Consider the following 22,519-nt stretch of genomic DNA (forward strand, 5'->3'; position numbering starts at 1 on the left):
GATGTGAACAAACTCAGATTTCTGGAGTCACTGTGTGTTATTGTGGGTGGGCAAATGTGGATTATATTGTAATTCCTCAGGAGTCAGTGCTCTTTTCTGATCTGAAGAGAGAAGGATTTTCCCACAAAGTGAGCCAAAGGACAGACCCATGAAAAAAATACAGTGCTGCTTCTTTCAGCTCAAACTTGCTCTTGCAAAGTAAAACATCGCCTACTTTGGAGATGGCTCCTCTTAACGTGGGTGATTTTTGTCTGTGGATCTTTGAAAAATAATTTTAAAACCCACCCTTGCCAGAATGCTGGAAGCCAGCCACGAAACCACAAAGAAGTCTTTAGAAAATTAAGATAACAAAAAAATAAGAACATAGTATGAAAGGTAAAAAATAAAGATAAACACTTGCAATTTAGTAGCTACTGAGATGATGCTTCAATACTGACCAGGCAATTAAAATGATAAAACCTTGTGTGTAAAGAATGTGAGGCACCTGTCTTAGATAAATATATACGTGTAGATACAAACACTCACACTCAGGGGTTTATCTGATAATTGCTAATTTGGGACTACAGATAATGACAGTTATGAATTACCCATCTTCCTCAATAAGGCTAACCAGGGCCTCAGCAAGGATTATTTTAGCTCAGTGTCTCTAAAGGTATAGTATTAAAAACAACAACAACAACAACAAAAATAGTGGTGGATTTGGGTAAGTGGAAAATTGAAATTCTGGGAAATAATTAGCTTAAGCAAAGCTGGACAGCTTCTATAAAGCTCAGACTATTTAATATGTCTTACATTACATCTCCCATACTGATGGAACCACAAAAACATTGTTTTCTGCAGAGTATCCTACAGAATGTGGGTTCCAGGGGACATCTTTTGGGAATGCTATTTTAAGTGAATAAATGCTTTAGCAACCATTGTCAACTAACAGAAATTTAGAGTCAGATTTAAGAAGACTGTAGAATGATTCTTACTGAGTGAGAAAGGAGAGAATCAAAGCATGGAGTTTTCTTCAGTTCTTCTAGGTTCTCCTGAGAGAGAAAGCTGGGTTTCAGGAAGACTCAAAGAGACACACATGAAAGAAAGAACAAGAGTGAGAAACCTGCCCTTCACTGAAATTTAGTTTGCCCAATTTTAACCCTTTGGCACTCCAATTTAAGACAGAAATTTGAAACCAACAAACTTGAAACGTTCTAGAAATTTCCTTGTCAACCCTTAGATAAACAAGCATCTTCCCAATATAGGGTTACTAGTAAAAATGTGGCTATATAATTATAGGAAATTTCACCTCATTTCAAAATTACTATAACCTGTTAGAAGACAGGCAGCTTACTCTGTTAGAAGATTTTTGGGCAAGAGGATGATACCAAAGGAATCTCTCATCAGTCTATGAAAGAGTATGGAGAGAATGCCTAGGAAAGAATGCATCTGGAGCCATACACTTTAGTGTGAAGAGCTACGGAATTCAGTCACCACAAGGAAGGTTCACAGATTCACCTGCATATCACTGTAGAAGTTAAGAGATTTTTTCAACTGCTTTACCTCATGAAGATTCATAGGCTAGGAAACTTCATGCAGTGTGGCCCATATTCTGAACATAGCTAGGACAACAGGCACATTTATGAATGTTATAAAATAATTAAGCCCTAACAGTTGCTGGCACATTAACATTATGGTAAGGATTTATTGAGTTTGGAGACTTTATGAGAATCAATTACAGGCAAAAAGACCTTGTGGGCCTACAATTATGTAACAGGTTTCTGTAGTCATCATACTAACTCAGCTATGTGAAGCTATTAGAGTTTGATCACTTTTTATAAATATTGAACAGAATACTAGTTTTAAATATATTATATACATAAACTTTGAAATAAATTAATATTCTATCAACCATTTAAAGAAAAAAATTGTCAATCCTTATATCATTTTAAAATTTTAGGTCAAGTGGATTATAAATCATGTTAATGCTATTGACTTGTGTTGGCTCCACTTTGGCTGATAAAGGAAAGTACCATCTATTCTTTTGCAACATCAGGTGAACCAAGGTATTATTTACAAGTAACAGAACTTTTGAATGATCTGGCAACTTATGCAACTATTATAATGCACCATGAGGAGCATTCACTCTTATTATAACTTCAAATCTGCTTTAATAATGTCAAGGAAATGTTTATTTTCTAGGAAAAATAGTGCTCCAGCTGGAAAGTAGTAAGTTTGGAAAGAATTCAGGTGTGATGAAAGCTATGAAGGCCAAATAGCTACCATTATAAATGCTGTGAATTTAGGACAGGATACCATGCACATTATTAGAGATGATGCCGGCAAAATAAAAGGCAACTCTAATCTAGCTATACTTTGGGTTTGCAAAAATTGTCTTATATAACAAAGTAAATAAGGTGGAAAAATGCCAGTGACATGGCCACAGAATCAGTCCTCAACTATAATGATTACAGATTCAAGCACCTTGAGAATTCACTCCAATTACTTTCTGTTTGTTACTAGGGCAAAATTAATGTTGAATTATGCCAGTTTTTAATTATGAGACCTTTTCAGGAATATACCTTTGGCATAAAATGACACTGTCCTACACCAACATTTCATTTATTCTGAAAGTCATTAACTATCAAGCCAACCTAACAGAGATATACTTGAGTGCTATTCTGTCAATAAGAAAACATTAAGAATAGCTAGGATCTATTGCTTATTATGTACTAAGCATATGGCCAAGGCTTTATATCTACCCTTCCATATAATTCCTAACAACCATTCATTGATGTGTCTACTGGTATTATGAATATCTTATAGTGAGTTTTTTGAAGTGCAGAGTTGATAGACTTATCCAAGATCACAGAGTTTCAAACATATTCTGCAAGTCCAGAGCCTCCACTCTTAACCACACACCATATTAAGGCAAAGTTAAAATGCAAGTACCTAAGAGTTTACCTACATTGCCTATTTCCTGGACTTGCCTTGATTCAACAAAGCTTGTTTTTGATGTGTTTATAAAGCTAAGAAAAATGGTAAATTACTGTGCACACTGTGATTTCTTTAATACCATAAGAGGAAGATAATAAGGATAATGAGGACTGTTCCTTTGTAATTCCAGTGTGATATTTTTGTGGGTGGTTTTCAAAGCACATGGTATGCAATTAGAGATAATGTGGATGGCTCCTTGTTTTCCAGGCGTGTGCCATCCACTGGGCATTTGCTGAGAGTGCTTGATATGTATGCCACAGGAATTGATGTGGACATTTCATTTGCCTCTCAAGTTTGAGAGCCCTCAGGATTTTGGCAGTGGCACATGCCCTCAGATGACTTGTAACGGAGATCTATGAGGAGGAGTCTCTATTATATTTTAAATATAGTTTTCTGCTTCTGACAATATTTCCTCCTTTTCTTTTTTTTCTTCTTCCCTGTACTTAAAATTGTCATAGGAATCAGGAAAGTGACTCTTGAAACTGTGGCCTACTAGCTTGCCTTATTTATTCTCTTGCTATGACTTTCATCATAACTTTTCAGAAGGCACACACCAAAAGAGAACTCTCCTCCCTGCCAAGGCATTTAAGCTCAGCAGAAGCAGATGTCCAGCAGTGTAATTTCTGCCCAAGTGTCACTGATATTATTGAGGAAACATCAAATCAGATGAGTACTGGACAAATTAAAGCCTATTCCCACAGTCTCTCTGCTTGACCTATACTCCTGAAGTTAGATTTACATTAACCTTCTAGCCCTCATATTCCCTAACCTTTACCCATGCATTATAGAAAAAAACTTCTTCCATGAGTGCTGTTCAACAGTGCTTCTGCTTCCATGTGTTTTATAAAACTGTTTTATTTGTCCACTTTTATTGTATTTCCCACACTGTGTTCTATCCATTGTCCTTGCCAAAGTAACTTAACATGCATTTTACATATTTTTCTACATAGCTCAAGTTTTAGTCATTGTTTACCAACCTCCCGAAAAAAAGACATAATATTCTACAGCCTGCTCCGTATCTTGCTTTACTCACAAACTTTTAGTACTTATTATCAAGTATTTTTCATCTCAATTGTTCTATAGCTCTTTATCATTGATGTTCATTGCTTTGATAGGCAATGAAATCTGATGGCAATATTCCATACAACAAAGTTTATTCATGGCATTGAACTAGCCATCTTGGCCCATTCTCAGCTAATGCTGACTGAGTGGAATGAACAGATGTACAGGTGATATATCTGTCCTTAAGGCACATATAATTTAATAGTTAATTTATTTAACCATCTATTCCCTTCAATGTCCACCATGTTCTTAGTACTTTTCTGCAGTCATGCATTAGAAAAAGCATCTGCTTTTATAGGCCTCACTTTCTAGTAATGTTGCAGGAAAGCTGATCATAAACAAGTAAACAAATAAGATAGTGCCAGAGAGTAATACAAGCTCTTAAAAAAGGCAAAATAAAACCGGGATGACAGAAGAGACAACAAATGGCATAGTCAAAAGATGTAACAATTTGAACAAACATCTGAGTGATGAAAAGAATCAGCCATGCTGAGATCTAGACTTGAGGAAGAGCATTAGAGGCACAGAGGCTTTGAATTAGAAATGGGCTGAGAGAATATGAGGAGCCCACAGAGGCCAGAATAAAAAAAAAAAAAAAAATAGGAGAGGGAGGATTTGAAGGTATGAAACTGTTGAGATGGAAAGGACCCAGATCATGACAAGTTACCAACAAAATAGCTCAGATAACTACTGGCTGTTAAATATCATGAGGATAATTCAAAATGCTGTGGAGATATAAATGAGTGTGTGTGCTTGTGTGTGTGTGCACATATGTATATGAATAATACCCATCTTCATGGAGGAGGTCATAAGAGATATGCTTTAAAAGATGAGGGGGGGGGGGGCGCACCTGGTGGCTCAGTGGGTTAAGCATCAGACTCTTGATCTCTCCTCAGTCTTGATCTCAAGGTCCTGAGTTTAAGCCCCATGTTGGAACTTAAAATAAATAAGTAAGTAAATAAATAAGTAAATAAATAAATAAATAAAATAAAAATTTAAAAGTGAAAGATGAATAGGATTTAGACAAATGAAAAATAGAATTGGAAGTGGATCAAAGGGTTTAGCAGCTTGTACGAAGAGTCTGTGCAAGGGAAAATAGAGTGTATAAGGGAGTTCTGTGACTAACAAGTGATCCATTTCAAGTGGGTGAGCAAGAACTGGGAAATACAAAACTTGTAAAGGCTCTGACGGGACTGAATGCCAGAATAAGAAAACTATTGAATAATTAATCTGGAAGGTCACATCACTGAAGGTTTGGGCAGAGGGAAATAAAAATCAGAGGTGAGATATCAAAGGATTTCTCTCACACTGCACTGTTGAATTGGATTAAGTGGGTAAGCCTGGCAATGAAGGGGCTAGGCAGGAGACTTTTTACACAGTTATTCAGAATAGATTTAAGAATTAAGCCAGAGGGCAGCCCCGGTGGTTTAGCGGTTTAGCGCTGCCTGCAGGCCAGAGTGTGATCCTGGAGACCCGGGATGGAGTCCCATGTCGAGCTCCCTGCATGGAGCCTGCTTCTCTCCCTGCCTGTGTCTCTGCCTCTCTCTTTCTCTCTCTCTCTCTCTCTCTCTCCCTCTCTCTCTCTCTGTGTCACTCATGAATAAATAAATAACATCTTAAAAAAAGAAAGAAAAAAAAAAAAAAGAATTAAGCCAGAGACGGGACGCCTGGGTGGCTCAGCGGTTGAGCATCTGCCTTTGGCTCAGGGTATGATCCTGGTCCCGGGATCAAGTCCCACATCGGGCTCCCTGCGTGGAGCCTGCTTCTCCCTCTGCCTATGTCTCTGCTTCTCTCTCTGTGTATTTCATGAATAAATAAATAAAATCTTTTAAAAAATGAATTAAGCCAGAGACAATTGGAGAGAATGTAAAAGAGAATATAGTTGAGAAAAATATTGGACGTGGAATCTGCCCTAGATACAATGCACAATTTCTTCTTCCATCATGTTCATCAGACTCTCTATTTTACTTCTAGTGACTGTGAAAACATCACCTCCTGGGAAAACCAGTTGTGTGGATGCACAACTTTAACTGTCTAAGTTCTTTCCCCGGTTGAACTGGAATCTGCTTCCCTGTAAGTTCCCCTGATGCTAGCTTTAGCTTTTGTAGAAAAGCAGACTATGTGGCCTTCTTCTACAATACATCAAGTATTTATATATATTTGAAACCAACTATTATGTTTATCTTCTGTCATATTCAGGTTAGCCCTTCTCCACTTTTTCTGGCCATGCAGTTTATATGGTTACATGAAATGTGTATTGTATTTTCATAAATAATTAATACGCAATGATTCTTTGCATGCCATTAACAATGACAACATAATTTCCTGAAGGCCTTTTTTTCTCATTTGCAAAAATTTATCTTGTTTAACTTTTTCCTGTACAAATGCTAGGCACTTATTATACAACTGGGGGGCAAGCAAATGGAATCGCCCTGCCCTATACAACATTATTCTAGGCCATGGGTCAGCAAACTATGGCCTTTGAGCTAAGAATGGTTTTCACATTTTTACTTAAAAATGTTGGGAAAATGTTGGAAGAAACCAAAAGAAGAAGAATATTTTGAGATACATAATAATTTTATGAAATTCTAATTTTAGTGTCCATAAATAAAGTTTTACGAGAATGTGCCCATCCATTTATGTATTGTCTATGGCTCTTTTCATGTTTCGACAGAGACTGAATGGCTGGCAAAACCTAAAATATTTACTATCTGGTCCTTTACAGAAGTTGGCTAATATCAATTCTCAGGCCCTGGTGTATCATTTTTTTTGACTGACAGTGTCCGCTTTATTAGGGAGCTAGTTAGAAATGTAGAATCTTAGGCTCTACCCCAGACCACTGAATGAGAATCTATATTTTAACTGATTCCATGAGTGATGTGATTATTCCTTGAATTTCAAGAAGCCAGGATGGAGCAGTGGTTTTCAACTCTGGCTTGCATAAGAATCACCTAAGAGTTTACTGAAATACCTATTTCCGGGTTTTACCCCTAGGAAGTAGATTGGGGTGGGGCCTGAAAGTTTGCATTGCTAATAATTCCCCAGAGATGCTGACACTGCCCTTATTTAATCACACTTTAAAAAGCACTAAGGGACTCCCTTCCACCCCGGTTTAAAGACTTCCTTTGAGAGATTTTCAATCATTATTCCAGCCACAACAAATTCTCTGTCCCTTCTTTGAGCTCTTAGACAACAAACAGGGCTTGATTTACATTTCTGTAATAGTATTTGGCCTTAGTAGATAACTCCAGTGGAAGGAACTTTCTATTTTACTAACTTAATGGCCTCTTGCTGTTTCTCAAACCTGCCAAGCACAGTCCCACCTCAGAGCTTTGGCATACTGTTTCTGCAGCCTGTCAGACAGGTCACTCATGGTTTTCTTCAAACATCTCCCATTCAGCAAGGCATCCTCTGACCTCACTTTCTAAAACTGCTTTCTACCCCCACTCCATCACTCTTATCTCATCTTGCTTTATCTTTCTTCATTGAACTTAATAGCAATTTACATTATGTATTTACTCAATGCATCATTTCTCCAACTAGATTATAAATTCTGTGGTATCAGGGACTTTGTTTTCATTTATTCAACGTTGATTTATTGAGCATCTACTGTGTGCTGGTTACTATTTTTGGAGTAGAAGACACATGGATTTACTTAGGAAAATGGCTATCATTCACTAGGCATTCAATGAGTATCTATTGAATAAATAAATGAATGAATTCCCTTTTAAGCCACTTGCACCAGAATTAAGGTAAACTGCACATAGCCTTTGTTGTTAAGCATAGTAAGTTACAAAAATACCTAATCAAAGTTAATATTCATTGGGTACTTATCATGCGGCAGGCACTTGAAATACTTACAAATTTTATTCTCATTTTCAAAGTTAGAAAATGTGAGAACTAAGGAGGCTATATAACTTTAAGAAGGTTAAACGTGTGCATAAAACAGGTAGTATAACAACACACCTGAAAGGATAACCATCACGTATTCTCCTTCCTCATAATGAAACTTGTAGATAGATTGGCAGGTTTGAGTGGCAGCTGAATGGCACCACAAGATTTATCTGTGAAAATTTAAAAACTCATTCACTAGTCACATCATTTCACAAAAAAAAAGAAGGTAGCTCTAACAAAGATACATATAACCAAATATAACAAAAATGGAAGTGAATAATTAGGTAGATAAAATATGACTAAGAAGTAGTAAATAGGAATAAAAAAATACAACTATGGAAATTACAGGTATTGTCACTGACCTTGTTATTTAGCTCTGAATTTTCTGGTATCTGATATGGGTTGAAATGCATGATCCCCACAGAAAAAGATATGTTGAAATCCTTAACTCTCTGAACCTCAAAATGTGACCTTTTTTTGAAATGATGTCTTTGCGGATACGGTTTATTAAGATGAAATCATCCTGGAGGAGGGTGAGCTCCTAATGTGACTAATGTCCTTATAAGCAGACAGCTACATGAAGACAGGGGACACACAGAAAGCACCATGAAAGGATTGATGCAGAGACTGTAGTGATGCATCTGGGGGCCAAGGAATTCCAAGAATGGATGGCCACCCTGGAGGCTAGAAAATGCAAGGATATTCTTTTTCTCTGCAGATCTCAGAAAGAGTTTGGCCCTGGGGACATCCTGGTTTTAAATTTATAGTCTCTGGAACTTTAAGACAACACGTATTTGTTATTTTAAGCCACAAATTTGTGGTACATTGTTGAGGCAGCCCTTGGAAAAGAAAAAAAAAAAAAGATCTTCTAGAAAAGCATAATATAAGAAGTAAACTTATTTTAGGAATGAAATCTTTACATGTGATATTTAGTGGATTCCTACAGAAAGAAAATGAATTTGCAGTGATTTCAAAGAAGAAAGACATGCTGGTAGCACAATTACCTAACAATACAACAAGACATATTCAGTTCTAGTGAAGGCTGGCATATGGGTGTGTGACTTGCTCTTGAAAGGGTCCTGTGCTTGGTCTAATATTCTGCTCTCAGTGTTCTGAAATTCTTCATAGTTTTTGAACAAGGTCTCCATATTTTCATTTCACTCTGGGCCTTCCAATTAGGTAGCTAATCTGGGCTCTAATAATAAAAGAGTATAGGTGTTAGTACAGGAGTTATTGAATAAACTAATAAAACAGAGTGTGGAGCCTAAAATATGACAGAGATAGTATTTCAGATCGGTAGGGAAACAACAGACATTTTCATAAATGTTGCTGAGACCATTGGTTATACACATGGAAAGACAGGACTAATTTGGAGCCCAAATACATACCATAGTTTAAAGAATCAATTCCAAGGACATTAAAAGACCTAAATGAGAAAGCAGAAATATGTTACACTGAGAAGACAATATTTGAGAATATCGCAGTGTTCTTGGGTATAGGAGACTTCTTGAATGAGTTGTAAAAAAACAGAAATCATTAAAAAATTGATAAATTCATCTATGTTATAATTAAGTACTACTTTTGCATGTACTCCTTCTGCTTTGGGGAGATGTGAAATTTGAAATCGTACCTATGAATGTCAGGGCCTTGATCTTGGATTAGTAGCCCAAATGGGCAGGGTTCATGTCCAGAGCTGAGCTTTCTGACTTATTTTCTTTCCTAAGTGCTTTCCCTTCTTTTGTGGAACTTTTGGATTACATGTCAAAAAGGAGTGAGGACCAGTGAAAGAGGATGGTCAGTGAGTTAGGAATCATCTTTGGGCTGACTCATCCGTAAGTTTAGCTACATACAGGAGAAATTGTTCTAATAAATAGACTAGGGTAATGGGAGCCAGATTTCTCACTGTTGGAGAAAGGAATTAGGAACTTGGAACAAAAAAGACTAGACTAAACTCTGGTGCTCGATAAGCATCAGAGAATACCAAGATTAAAAAAAAAAAGAAAAGAAAATACCAAGATTTTTAACTTGTCTACCTACATATATAGGGGTGTGTGTGTGTGTGTGTGTGTGTGTGTGTGTGTGTGTACACGTGCACATTCAAGCACATACACATATAGATCTGTATTTCCTATCTGTGTTTAATAAAAGAACCTAGAAGTGATGATACCTCAGTAGCAGTGAACCTACTGAATACCCAAATCCGAGTTTCTAAATACTATCTTTCACTAAAAGAACTTAGACTCCATAAAGAAATGGCTGACTGGGCAGCCCGAGTGGCTCAGCAGTTTAGCCCAGGGCCTGATCCTGGAGACCCTGGATCTAGTCCCATGTCGGGCTCCCTGCGTAGAGCCTGCTTCTCCCTCTGTCTGTGTCTCTGCATCTCTCTCTCTCTCTCTCTGTCTCTCATGAATAAATAAATAAAATTAAAAAAAAAAAAAAAAGAAAGAAAGAAATGGCTGACTTGACAGGAAAAATATAAAATGAGCCTGCTAAAACTACCTGAGCTAGAATGTAAGGAAATACACAAAGAATGACAAGGCCATGTCAAAGGTCACAGAAGCCGGTTTGAAGGGGCTTCCATCAGCTACACCCTTGGATAATTTTACTATGGAAATAGATAGTGGTAGTAAAGGATTGCAAACCTTTGAGTTAAATAGGAATGCATAAGTCTATATTGATATAAGTAAACAAATACTAATCAATTAATTAATTAATTAAATGGAAAGGAAGGAAAAACTCTACCTTGCAGTAGTTTGATAACCGATAAATCTAGATAGAATTAGAAAATCACCACTTGTCAAGCACCTGTGTCATAAGTCAGGAAAAGAATCACTGATGGATCCTAAATCTGGTAGGTGAAAGAGGAAAAGGATTTGTATAAAATTTCAAAGAATATCCTCATAATATACTAATAAGTGACTTATCAATAAATTAATTGACAATAATTAATTGGCATTGACATCCAAATTAATTAATTTTAGAGGATAGGTTTCTGCCATTCAACATCCTAACCAAATGATAAAAGTTAACATCACTAGTAATGGGACAGATCAATATAGTATGCCTCCTGATATGATGCATCAAGAATAGCACAATATGACTTCTGTAGAATTCAAAGCAAAAAGCATGGATGACAAGACAATATCACATTCCAAATTAAGAGACAGTCTACAAAGTAATTTGCTTATGCTTCTTAGAAATGTCGAGGTATGAAGAGAAACAAAGACAGAGGAACTGTTCTGGATTATAGAAGACTAAAGAGACATGAGAAACAAATGTGCTCCTGGACTGGATCCTGGGACTATAAAGAACACTATTAATTATATCAAAACCTGAATGGTATCTTTGGACTAAAGGTGATAATTGGGCCAATGTTAATTTCTTGATCTTAATGGATGTCCTATGATTATTCTTTTACATAAAAAAATACACACTGGAATATTAAGAGGCAATGGGGCATCATGTCCCAACTTACTATCAAATGGTTTAGAAAAATGAATTCTAAGTGAAGAGTATATTTGATCTCTGTATATAGTTGTGCAACTTTTAAGTGCAAATCTAAGCTTATTTCAAAATAATTGAAAAACATTAGTTCTTTTATCATAAGACATAACTGCAGCTACAATTTGGGAGAAGATATTTGTAATACAAAACCGATATTAACAAGCAGAGAAGGAATTCCTATGAGTTAGTAAAAAAAAAAAAAAAAAAAAAGAAGGATCCAATCCAGTAGAGAAATAGGCAAAATGACCACTAACTTCACAGAATTTTTCAAATGGCCTATAACATTTGAAAAGATGTTCATCTCATTAATAATCAGGGAAATGCAAATTAAAACAACAATGGGACATCACTCATTCCCATTAAGACTGATAGAAATTTAGAAGTGAGATAATATGGATCACCGACCGGTAAAGATGTGAACAACAGAATTCTGATTCTTTTAGTGGAAGTGAAATTTAATGCAACTACTCTGACTACAGCTTGACATCACTAGTAAAATACTAAGTTAAATACAGACTGTATTGGTAGATTGTATTACTGTCACTAAATGTACCCTCACATTTGTCTGCAGTGCTCCTCTCTGCATTTTACATGCCACCTTGCTGAATTCAGACTTGGCCATACTTTAACATTTAAAATATGAATGGAAGTGTTGGGTATAGTGTTGTCTAAAAGTAGAAGCTTTTACTCACAAGTTGTTGTATGTTCCAGTCTTTTTCCTCTGGCACAATCATGGCAATATTACCATTTGAGGCTTCTCTTTCAGACTGGTCCTAGACTGACGAAGTCAGGGGGCAGATCCCCAGCCTACAAATAATGCTCATATAACAAGAAAGAACAATAAACTTCCATTACTATAGCCACTGAGATTTGGCGTTGTCCTTATTTAATTAGATATCCAGCATATTCTAACTTACACTACAACCCTATAATGCTATTAACAGGTATACTAACTATATAAACTTGCAAATGTACACCAGGATGTATTTTTCAAAATATTGGTAGCTCCACTATTTGTAAAAAGAAAATAAAAGAAAGAAAGAAACAATTTTAATCTTGATCAAGAGTGAAATGAATAAATAAGTTGTGTTGTTGTCACACAATGGGATAAATGATCTACAGCTACACACTTCAACAAAAGACAAGTTTCAAAGATATCATATTGAGAGAAATAATAAAGAGAAGAAAATATACTGTATGGTTTCAATTTTTTAAAAAGAGGTAAAACTAAACAATATATTGTTTATTGAAGCATACATGGGGTAAAAATTATTTTAAAAAAGCAAAGAATGAACACAAAACTTAAGATAGCAGTTACTATGAGAGACGGGGAAGAAAAAAGACATGAATTTAAGAAGCATAAAAACTCTCAGATGTGACAATGTCCTATTTTCTTAGCCTTGTGTAAGTACATAGTGATCATTTTATTTTGTTCTTTAAATAATATATACATATATATTTTTATGCAGCAATTCATGTACAATATATCTCACAATAAAAAAAGGAGGGTAAAGCTTTCTGGATGAGGAGAGTGTAAATTTTCCAAGATACCTAAATATCAATAATATTTTCCATCATCTTATTTCTAAGTATTATTTGTTAATGCAATTAATTTAGATTTTGTCAGTATAGACATAGTGTCCCTTGAAGGAGAATTTTCCTCAGCATTTTTACTTAGTAGCAAAAATTTCAAGCAATCCACATCATTCCTGGTGAATTCTAAGGAAGGTGTGTGTGTGTGTGTGTGTGTGTGAATTTGTTTTTATTTAAAGTTTAAGTCTAAAAATAAATAGAAATATTTTTATTGTTTTAAATAGCAGAACCAAACTAAAAGGAAGGCTAGCAACTCAGGTATTGTGGAGTGTCACGGTATTCATTGACCAGAGCCAGATCATAATGTAGTGAATATGTGCACAGATGGAAACCACTTCAGAAGCATATCAGAGAAATGCAACTCACATATTTTTTACCTAAAATCCATAGGGCACTTGCTGTATCAAATGCAGAAATAATACAAGTGGGGAAAAAAACAGTATAAAGACATCACAAAATGTGGATAACTTTTGTTTGAGGGACCTTCTCAGACTAAGTGAAGTAATATTTTTTCATCCCATTATGCCTGATTATTTTTTTAAAAAAAGTCACAGACAAAAATATAAGGTAGGTGACTGAAAGGTAAGTCAATGAGATTGACCAAAAGAAAATGCATTTCCTTTTTACCTCAGAGATCATGACCAAGTCCAAATGCCTAGGAGAAATCCAAATAGGATACCCTTTAGAGGACTTTTTAAGTGAGAGTTACATCAGGTTCTTCAACAGCTGCAGAGATTAATGCAGCTATAAGAAGTATTATAACACTAATACAGATGACCAAATAGGAGAAACACATGATCAGCACAAAGGGTGAGCATACAAATGACCCAGTTACCAAACAACCAGAAAAGGGCTAGTAATATTTGCTGAGAATGAATATCTCAAGATCTGTGGTCAAGTACATGCTCAAAATGAGAGCTGGTCAGGTCAACATCTTGGTTGGTGGCTTGATTACTCTGTAATTTGGATAATAAATAGCAATTCTGACTTGGAAAGGAAATGCTGCCAAGAATTTAAAGGGCTGCAAAATGGTCCCAGATTGATCAGTTGATTCATCCATCTGCCTGCTCATCTATCCATCCATCCATCCGTCCGTCCATCCATCCATTCACAATCAGTAATTCATTCATTAAATTATTCATTTATCAAATGTCATCTGAACATAGATAGGCTAAGCTTTATATTGAACTCTGGTAATTCAAAAAATTGTCAGTGAATAGAGACACATTCCCTACCTTCAAAGAGTTCATAGTCCAGTGCAGAATTTTTCAAACTCAGCACAACTCACGCACAAAATTAATAATTCTTAGCAGTGAGAAGCTGTCTCGTGGATTGAAGGGATGTCAACCTGGCTTCTACTCACTAGATCCCCCATCCTCCTCCTCAGTTCTAACAACCAAAAAATATCCCCAGTTCTTTTGTTAAATGTCCCTGGAGGGGGATAAACAATCCTGGTTGAGAATCACTGGTTTAGCAGAGGAGGCAAATGTGTTCACAAATATTTGAAATCCAGTCTAAAAATTCTGATAATTAAGAACTATTAAACAAATGATAACACAATGAAGACACAGAAAGTGACAATAAGGGAGCCAGGGAACAAAGTGGAAAGAGAAAGTGGGTAGCGGCAAAGAGGGAGAAGGACAAACAGAGAGAAAAAGAGAGATAAAACTCAAACTCCTGACCACTTCTGTGCTGGGACTTAGAGAAAGAATAGACTTTATTATTTTCAGAAGACATAGCTCTGCAATGCAAAGAATGCATTATCTACACCAGGTTAACATACTCCTAGTTTCTTTAATTTCTTATTATAAGACTAATGAATATTTTCCAGCAGGTATAATGCGTCACTGAAATATTTTCAGCTAGAAAGTGACAACCATTCCCTCATTCATTCACTCACTCATTGAGCCAACCAAATTACCAAGCGTTGTTTCAGGTATGGCACTAGGTTTCTGAGGACATGAGATGAAAAAGATACAACACTTGCACTTGAGAATATAAAAAGTCTAACAGAAAACAATTTAGCCAAAAAATATTTTTCAATTCTTTATAAACTAGCTTTCTTGCTAAGTAATAGACAATTTTAGAAAGTTCCTGCCTAACTATTTCACTAACTTGCCTACCACCTGACTTTGGAGCTCAGTCTATAAATGAAGATACGTGAACAAATAGTTATGAAATTCAATGTTAAGCGCTTTGGTGGTGGTATATAAAAATATACTCTGAGAAAAGTGGATCATCTTTGAGGACCTGTAAGGCTTTTGGGAAGTCATATCATTTAAACTGTTCCTAAAGGACAAAGAAAAGAAATTCATTATTTGGAAAAGGGGTAACCAGTAGGTGGAATGGCAAAATAAAAAGATACAAAAAATGTTAGAATGCTCAGGAAACAGCAGGAATTCACTATTGACCTATGACCAGAGTGATAGGGTTATTATCATAATGACTTATTTTCTAATACTCTGTTAATAGCTAGGAGCAGGTAGTTCAGTTCAATAAACAACTGATACGCAACAACACTGGTTTAATGCAAAGACTCCCCTCTTAACACACACACCTATGGACAAGGAAATGCTTCTAAGACTACACTTTTCTTGAATTTTCTGGATGACCAAGATAACTATGTCAGATCTTTCTATTGTAACCTAGAGACCTCAAAATGTAGTCAGCAACCCCAGTGCCTCTAAAAGCACCAACTTCGGGATCCATGGGTGGCTCAGCGGTTTGGCGCCTGCCTTGGGCCCAGGGTGTGATCCTGGAGACACGGGATCAGGTCCCGCGTGGGGCTCCCTGCATGGAGCCTGCTTCTTTCTCTGCCTGTGTCTCTGCCTCCCTCTCTCTCTCTCTCTCTCTCTCTCTCTCTCTGGGTCTCCATTGAATAAATAAAATCTTTTTAAAAAAATAGAAGCACCAATTTTGGCAACGATTCTGAAAGTTCCTTTGTCTACTCAGACGGACCAAAAAACAGGCTGATAGATGGAACTTAATTAACTGAATTAATTCAATTCTCTTCTACTACATTTTAATCTGTACTGTGGAACACGCACCACAAAAACAATAGTACTGAGATCAAAGACGGTGCATGGCTCGCTCTAGCACAGCAAACGTCATGGACCTGCGGATATGTGAAGACTTGCTGATACTCCCCTTGCAAAGGGCTTCAAGAAAATGAATGACATTGGTATGTTCACACAGTACCTTGTGTGACTCATTCATCTCTACCACAGTTGCGGGCTTCTTCTGGCACCGTCACCAGAACAATCAGATCCCACAACTTACATACAGAAGGGACTAACAGGCATTTGGCATACCACAGTGCATGGCACGGGAGCAAAGGAAGACTCAGGGTGTTGTGCACCTTCACAGTCAGAAGCCAGAGTGGCTAAGCACTGCTGCTGGCTCCTCTCCTCACCTTCATGTTCCCCTCCACCCAAGTACTGCTGGATGCTCTCAGCTCCCAGACACTTGCAGAGCCAACACCTCTGGAATCCTCCAAGTATTTGTCTGTTAATGAAACTGATGGACAAGAAAGCAATCGAACTGGTCTTTTAAAATGCATAACTCTGAGTAGGCTGAGTGAGGGGAAAAAAGAGAGGAGCTGCTGCTAAAGGCCAAGGATTCAAGGTTAGAGTCTTCCTTAACTATGCTGGTTTTATTAAAGAAGAGAACACAGTCTGTGATGTGCAGAAACATCTATGAGGTATGGATTGGACTAGCCCTTGTTCATCAGCCTAAGAATTGCAGGAGGAGCACAATCTTATGTTTATTCATCACTGGCAGATGCTAATACATTTCTGGATCGACATTTGGCAGAAATATGAATAAACACAGAGAATTCACAATCAGATATCAGAGCTAGAAAGCTGAATACTACTGATGGATTGATTATGTTTTCGAGCTATTTAGATAATTGGACATACTAAGTACAGAGCTTTCTGCAATGATAATGGACCTGTCCCGTTGTGGTCTATTTAACAAACACTTGGACTATTTTTTTAAAGCTTGTTTACATTCCTGTACATCCTGGCTTTATTGATATTCTGTTCTTTGAATTACAGTGTCACCCTAGCAACGCTCCAGAGAAAGTTGAGGAGGGCATTATCATTGTTAACCCACGTTTTCAAAGTGAAAGAAAGCAAACCCCTTCCAGGCTGAATCAGGAACCGGTCTTTCTTATCCTATTATGCCTAAATATGCACCCACGTTTGCTTGTTGGTCAAAGATGGAGTAACAAGGAGAGAGATGTTTGTATCTCCCGTTTTTAAACAAAAGTATCTTCTTGTGTAAATATTTTACTGCAGATCACTGCCTGACAGTCTCCTCTCCAGATCTTTCCAGACCTCACATCCAATCTTCCAGGTCTCAGCTCAAGTGCCCTCTCTTCTCAGAAAGTTATCAATATACCTCAAGTAGATTCCCAGTAAATAGGCTTTATCTAGTTCTTTTCATAGCATTTACTATCTGAATTATTATGCCTTTGTTGTTCCCACATTATTATATAAATCCCTTAAGAGCAGAGACTATGGGCTATCTTTTCACAACATTCTGTCCCCACAGTCTAATACTGTGCCTGGGAAGTGGTTGGTAAATAATAACTATATGCATATTTCATGAAATTTTAGGACTGTAGACTCTTAAACAGAGCCAATCCTTTGCTACAGAATATGCATGGTCAGGTTGTATCTACTTGCCCAGTTCAGTGGGTGATTTTCATTCTCTTTGCAACATGGCATCTGGTGCTCTAGGCAGCAGGATTGTGTTGGGCCACATTACTTGGACAGTCCATTTCTTTACAGAAATCTATGCCTGGTTCTGATAGATTTTTATGGTCCCCGTTAAAAAATTCTACAGCTCCTCTAACTTTCTAAGATCTCTTCATTGACCACTTCAGTAATTTTGCCTGAGAAAGGAGTGTTAGCATTGGCAACCAAAATTCTTATGGTGCAATGTAACCTACAGATGATGTTTTTATTCTCACCTCTAACATTCCCATAGATTCATTGTGTCAGTTCTTAACTAAATATAACATTCTCCTTGAAATATATCTCATTTTTGGCTGAAATGGTATTCACGTAATGCATGAATTGTGGAGACACTTACAAGGTTTTGTATGAAGAATAGTTAAAATTCTGGATGGGGGGAATATAAATAATATTATTTACTTCAAAGGTACAGAGCTTGATATTCCCCATCTTTATAGAAGTGAAGAATCCTTTTAATTATCAGATAGTCCCAGGCAATTTTGTCCCCTGGGTATAAGCATAACAGTTAAATTCAAATTCCACATGATTTCCCTATAATTCATAAGCTACTTTATGGACTTGATAATAACTTACAGTCTATATTTTTGAAATTGTAAACAGTGAGAATGGTTAGATTATTCATTCTTGATTTCTTGATTTATTTATAACATTTCTTTGGTTTTTCATCTCATGAAACTTTTAGGTAGCTCTTCCTCCCAAGCAGCAGTACCATTAGCAACTTCCTTAAACAGCAGGAATGGAGGGGATGGCCTCTCTGAATCAGTTCCATTTTGAATCTTTGGCCCTTAGGTGTTTTGGAATTCAGTTTATTTTTCAAATGCACATACAAAAATAAAATATTGGGAGAAGGCAGGAAACTATAAATGTTGTTTGAAGTAATCTGACAGATTCCCTGAACATTTATTTGTTTTGTTTTTACATAATCAATTTATAAAAACAGGGGGTTTGGAGTTGTGGAGTGGCACTCTCTTAATCCCTGTGCTCCTTAGAACTCAGACTGAATGCTACAATTCAGGTCAATCTTTGTTATGGTGTTAAGAGGTGAATATCAGAATTTTGATTTTTCTTTCTTTTGTTCTCAGTAGAAGGAAAAAAAAAAAGACTAAAATTCCTACTGGTTATAAAAGACAAAAACAAAAAACTTAGAAGCTGACCCTGTGGAAGATGGGGAATTTGTAGGTTTCCTCAGTAGTGAGAAACGTTAAAGTAGCTCCTCTTCAGTGTTGGCTCTATACTTTGAATATGTCAATAGAATAAAAGGAAGTTTACTCTAAGATGGAGAAGGGGATAGGTGGGAGCCACAAGGAGTATGGGAGTTTGAAAACAGGGCATGAAGAGAGAACAGGCTACTTTTATTTAGATTATATATTTCCTTGAAGTGGTTTGTTACAGGCTTCTTTGGGGTCTGAAGTGATGGACTCTAATAGGAAGAAGTCTGTGCTAAAATGTAGATCATAGGCATAGTGCAAACCTCAATTTCTTTATGTATAAAATGAGGATAATAAATATATTCATCTCCTAATATTGATGTGAGGATGAAATGACTTAATATATGTAAAGTCCTTAGTGCCTATCACAGTTAAGAACTATTACCTATTATAATCACTGTATTATGAAAGCCCCATCTGCAACCCACAGACTAATATTTAGGATTACTCCTGCACATATGCTCAATTATGTTACCCCTCCTTTATAATAAAATTTATTTATTTTTTGTGTTGCATATGGTTGAATTATCCCATGTTAAATGAAAATAGAATCCCCCAAAGAATTTACAGATTTAATAATTGTGCTTTTTTCCTTGAAAAGATGTTTTAGCCAAAGAAACAACAAGCCATATACCAAAGATTCTCAAATGACAATATCTGAGTTGAACTTTGAGGAATCATCCTGACTTATTTTATTCAATCACCTTATTTTTTTTCCTCTCTTTCCCCTAAACATCTGAACTTTACATTGGGTTTAAATATGAATCAATAGAAGATGAATGAAATATTAGTTTCATCTTTTCACCAAACTTTCTCATTTAACAGTATTTTCAAAGAATCATTTTTAAAATTACATTTTTAAGGCAATTTTCCCACTTGTATTATGTTTTTGAAGTTCATTGTTCTTGGGAGGTGAAAGATTCCAAATGCTATAAAGCAAAATGTCACACTGCAAGTTGTAGGCAAGGGTAATAAACTTGACTTTTCCTTGTAGTGCATTTCAATTAGGTACTTTGCTACCTGGGGCATGCGGATTATTGCATTTCCTTTTGCAGGTGAATCCTACAACTGTTGAATCATGTGCATGCAAGTATCAATTAATGACAAATAAATATAAAAGTGTGGTCTTCAAGAAAGCAAATTCCATGAATGAATAAATTTGTTAACTTAGATTCCAGCAGTCTTATGAAAAATCCAACGTATTTAATTTTGCCCATGTAATTTTTCTCCATCCTCATTGTGTAAATTAAATCTGGTTTATTCTGCTATTAATACATGCAAGAAACAAGAAACCTGTTGTGAAGTACTTGTGTTAGCAATGTCATGGGCTGTCACAAAACATTTTGATGTAAACTAATAGTGGTTAATTAGTAATATTTACTTACTTAGTGACAATTTTGCTTTCAGGCCAAAACATATCTAATTGCCAAAGGGCAGAATAATCCATTAGTATGAAATCAGGTCACGAGAAAGAATTGACAGAACCTGCAAGACTTCCCAGTGGAGCTGGTAACTGAGTAACACACTGGACAAAGAATGTGAATTCCCTAATTGATAAAAATAAACTGTATAGAAACGAACTTGTAAAGCACAAAAGTCAACGAGCAAAGCAGCTTTAGTTGAAAATGGAAAAAAAAAAAAAGAAAAGATCATTTTATGATTTGCATGAGGGATTAATAATAAAAAAATCTCTTCCCAAAGGATGAGGCCTCTGATGTAATTTTGTATCTCAGGATTATAAGATAAAATACACAATGAAAATTCATCTAAAAATTTGCTTACATAAGGTGATTCACAATCATGTAATCCTTTCCAACCCATATAATTGCAACAGTGGAAATATTAAGCTTACAAGACTCAAATATTAAAATTGTGGAAGATTCAGGGGCCCATGATATATGTCTAATAAATCACAGAAGAAAAATTCTGAAATTACAAAAACTTTAGAAAATATACATTATTGTGTGCAAATAAAAATATTAACTCATTTCTCTGACCTAGCCAAATGACAAAAATCATAATCTCCACATATACAGAGAGGCCAGAATTCTCCATGACTTGCTTTTGCCTTTAAATGTATAAACATAAGTATGTTTATCAGATTCTCCAAACCTTTATCCTCAGGTCAGAGAAGTTGACTCATGATAATTTAGTTGAGTTAGATTTACATAGCACTTTCTCGGTTTGTAAAACATGTTTAATTTTCAAAACAATTTGATTTCATATTTAAAACAACCTTATGAAATAGCTGGCATCAGCATTAGCAGCACCATTTAAATGACAGGGAGAAATGAACTTGGTTGATACACAGTGACTTGTCCAAGGCTGTGAAACTAGGAAGAGTCAAAATTTCTCATGTCAGGTTCTCATGCCCTTTTACTGTGCTAGAAACATATACATATATGCATAGGTACTTAAGTAAGATGTATGAAATTCTGACTTGGCTGCTTCTTCCTTTTTCTGAACTTCCATTTGGAATTGCATTGATATACGTGGACACTTTAAAATGCTTGATTTTTATACTAAATTAATTTCCTTTTTTTGTAAAACTTTCAATGAATATTGTATGAACCTGAGGCAAAGATGCAGAATCAGTTTTAAGATTATTTTGCATAACACAGTTGCACAATGTAAGTAATACTACCCAGAAGGGAAAAGAGCATTTGATAACATGGTGTGCTACTTTTCAGGATTTCAGCTTTGGCCTGCTCTCGGTGTCATGTACAACCAGCAAGGCCATCTTCTAAAATTTAAATGTCTCACACACATTAGCTGAGGGAATGATGAATTCCATTTTGAAAAATAGTACAGTGGGTTTCAAATGCCACTTCTGAACCATTCCTTAATTGCCTATCTAAGAAAAGATTCAATTGGAAAAAAAAAAAAAAAAGATAAATTTAAAATTGAATAGCTGAAGAATACTTAAATATGTAGGTGATACTGAATATCTCTTAAAAATCTTTTTCAAAAATATAAATGTGTCTAATTGTATTAACCATGAACTTTTATGAAAAAAGAAGAAAAGCTTATCAATTTTTGGCATCAAGAGAAAAAATTCTGCCTTGGGGCAGATTCTGCTTTTCTTATGCAAAAGAGGAGGGCTAGAGGCAGTATGTAGGAGGTAGGTTTTCCTGTCTGAGCCAGTTCATCATTCACTCTTCTTTTCCTCAGCCTAAAGAACTAACAGTCTTTACTTGAATACCTCTATTCTCATTACTAACAGAAGAAGTAAGCAGTTGAATGCTGTGTGACTAGCTTATGTTCCCACAGCACCCCTACTTTTCCTTCACAGAATTTACTTAACACAATTTCCATGACATAATTAATTGTTAATCCATCTGTTTCCAGATGGGATACATGTCTCACTACTGTAGCTTGAATATAGAAGGCACTCAAATATCTATCTGTTCAGTGAATGTTGTGAATCATCATAATAGACACTTACACAACATCTGCTTTCTACTGTTTGTTTTTTTATTGAAACTTCCCTTTCACTTTTTAACTCTCTTCTCCCTATCA

At 36.0% G+C, this 22,519-nt stretch overlaps 1 protein-coding gene across 37 annotated transcripts in view; it reads right to left on the reverse strand.

Moving 5' to 3' along the window:
- Positions 1-22,519, reverse strand: part of LOC119863952 (teneurin-2-like) — a 664,488-nt gene that overhangs the window by 589,062 nt on the left and 52,907 nt on the right. For 29 of the 37 annotated variants that reach the window (XR_005358241.1, XR_005358240.1, XR_005358263.1 and 26 more), the window contains exons 2-4: positions 12,129-12,255; positions 9,321-9,358; positions 8,005-8,102 (exon numbers count right to left, since the gene is read on the reverse strand). The gene's annotated coding sequence lies outside the window, so the exon portion shown is untranslated. Of the gene's footprint in view, positions 1-8,004; positions 8,103-8,936; positions 9,128-9,320; positions 9,359-12,128; positions 12,256-22,519 lie in introns of all 37 variants that reach the window. The other 8 variants (XR_005358276.1, XR_005358270.1, XR_005358272.1 and 5 more) reach the window with 2 other exon arrangements.

The sequence above is a fragment of the Canis lupus genome, chromosome 4 (genome assembly GCF_011100685.1).
Source record: "Canis lupus familiaris isolate Mischka breed German Shepherd chromosome 4, alternate assembly UU_Cfam_GSD_1.0, whole genome shotgun sequence".
Taxonomy (NCBI): Eukaryota; Metazoa; Chordata; class Mammalia; order Carnivora; family Canidae; genus Canis; species Canis lupus.